The 2,779-nt window shown below is 41.8% G+C and overlaps 1 pseudogene; it reads right to left on the bottom strand.

The window, feature by feature from the left end:
• Positions 1 to 703: 703 nt before the first annotated feature.
• Positions 704 to 1,614, bottom strand: LOC114640127 (annotated as a pseudogene).
• Positions 1,615 to 2,779: the final 1,165 nt, after the last annotated feature.

Below are 2,779 nucleotides of genomic sequence, written 5' to 3'. Positions count from 1 at the left end.
ATATAATATGTAGTTATATATATATATATATATGTGTGTGTGTGTGTGTGTGTGTGTGTTACATATAATATATAAACTAGTCTCAGAAAGGTAAATATCATGGATTTTTCTCACATTTATACATATATATATATATATATATATATATATATATATATATATGATGTTTAAGTGGAAGCAAAACTTTTTTTTTTTTTTGGTGTAATATTTTACAACAGCAGAAAACAAACAAACCCAAGTATGAAACATTAATGAATTAATGACACACTAACTATACAACCTGGGGAAGAGGACATGCAGAGGCTACACGTACAAGCTAAGTCTTTACAGCTGACTGCTGAACTGGCTGACGTTGTTGTGCTGGTGACAGGACTAGCAACTGTTGTATCTGGAGTTGTAAGCCCCAGGACTTACTTGCAGCAAAACACATAGGACACTTTTTATCTTCACACAAGAGTAGGAGGTCACTCCCAGTGTTCAGTCATCAAAATGAGCAGAGGTGGATCTTTTGCTGGCCTCACTGGCTTTTTCCAAACTGCTTGTAGTTAAGCATCAACTTACAATATCCCTTAATTTCTGGGTGAGAAAAGGCGCCTTCAAAGGCAGAGATGTGGATTTCCGTCAGTATGAATGTCAGCTGTGGCTCTGATCATGCCACAAGAGTGATACCAGCAAGCTAGCCCAAACTTGAGAGATCTGTCCTTTATCCTTCAAGGCTCTTAGTTAAGACCTTGTTCCTATGAACACACTTGGGGCACAGCAGGTTGTCCTCCAGGTGTGGGGGTGGAAATGTGCAGGCCGGCAGCAGGAAGAGGGCAGTTGCTTTCCCCTTCTTATCGGGTACCCAGGCTTGTCCAGCATGGAACTGCAGCCGAACCCAACCACCTGAATTTGCAGGAAGGCTTGTCCCGTGAACCACACACCACATTTCCCCTTTGACTTCCGATGTTGCACTGGACGACACTGCCTCGAACTTCTTAGCATTAGATGCAATTCTGGCCCAAGATGCCAACACTGCCTCAGAGGCGGGTGTAGTCACAACCGTGGTGCTGACTTCCTCATAGAGCATAGGAGGGTCAATGAGGGCAGGTATCTGTTCTTCAGGTACAGTGACAATTTCAAGGGGAACTGTCACCTGAGATTCTTCCCCTGGTTCGGTCTTCATTTTTTTTGCGAGATGTCTTCAACCTGGCATCTTTGGCTGAGTCAGGAACATTCAACTTGCGCATTTGCTTTGGGAAAATCCTTTCAAGGAGTCGTTTATAACCATCTAATTTCTGGCCTTTGCTGCTCAGGTTCTTCTGGTGACACCATGCCCGCAACACATCTCGGTGAATCAGGTTCACTGGGGGGAGATGCTCTGGAAAAGGAGGAACTGGTACCTTCCTACTAGTGTGTCCTGGTGTCTCAGTGTCTTGTGCTATTTCCTCCTTTGGTTTACAACCGTTGTCTTTCTCTGACTTTTTCTGTTTTTTCCCCGTTGCTTTAGTCTTTGCAGAAGATGTGCTTGGTTGACTAGACATCTGCCATTCTACTTCTTCCCCTGGCTCTTCTGCGCTCCGCTTCTTGCTTCCAGCAGTCTCCATCTTGAGATTACAGGATACCTCCGAAAGTTCTTCCAGCTTCCAAAATCGAAGCAAAACTTTCTAAGAAAACAGGACTTAGGGGAAGAGGAGAGGAAGAAAAGTTATAGTAGACAGTTGCTGGAGAGAATACCAAACAAATAACATATGCTTTAATGAAAATAGTCTACATGACTATTGCACCAAGTAGAATGACTATACACAGTGAAAATTAAAAATAAAGGCTGAGGAGATGACTCAGAGAGTAAAAACACAAGACTGACGACCTGTAAATCCTTGGAACCTACATAAAAGGATGGATGCTATGATAGGCATATGTATTCTCAGACCTCCTATGGAGAGATGAGAGATGGGAGGTAGAAACACTTGCTTTTTGCCCTTCACATGCATGTCGTGACATGCATGTGTCACCCCCCCTCCATATGCACACAGTGTATAAAAAGTTCTTAGAAAGATTTTCACCTCATATAGGGCTGATAAACTCATTAGAATTTCAACATTGTGGAGAAGTTGGAATGTGGGAAGTCTAGAACAAATTATCTTGGCCATCCTTAGGTCCTCTCAATAACTCCTTATTACTGACATATGTACAGAGCCTACATATTTGTGACTATTACATAAATCCTTTGAAATCCACAAACAGGCCATGGCCTTTACCAATCAAAAGTCTAAGGAGAATTTCTTGTCATTCACTAACCTACCTACATGATGATTCTACCAATGAACTTTAAAAGTGTCTAGTTTATGGTTTTTGTTCTTTTCTACTATTATATGAAGTTCATGAAACCGTTACCACATTGTAACATGCAATTTCTGCTTGAACCTGTGTCCCTGGATCATGGACATTCTCATATTTGGCTTTAGAATAAGCTAACTCCTATCCTCTTTGAGATGAGACTGTTTTGTATTGACAACATACACTGTCACATACCTTTTCTGTACCAAACATGGAGGGTAAAACTATATAAAAGAGTCTGTCTTTCCCTATCAACGATGGATGTTTAGACAAAATCTTTGCTGGACTCAGTGTGTGGAGATCTTATTTCTCACAGGAATCTGAGACTCCTTTCTTTTTTAGAAAATGAGCGACCATTAAGAACTCATTTCTCGGGCTGGAGAGATGGCTCAGCGGTTAAGAGCACTGACTGCTCTTCTAGAGGTCCTGAGTTCAAGTCCCAGCAACCACATGGTGGCTC

The sequence above is a fragment of the Grammomys surdaster genome, unplaced genomic scaffold (genome assembly GCF_004785775.1).
Source record: "Grammomys surdaster isolate TR1022 unplaced genomic scaffold, NIH_TR_1.0 125780, whole genome shotgun sequence".
In the NCBI taxonomy this organism is placed as follows: Eukaryota; Metazoa; Chordata; class Mammalia; order Rodentia; family Muridae; genus Grammomys; species Grammomys surdaster.
This window is presented reverse-complemented; position numbering and strand designations above follow the sequence as displayed.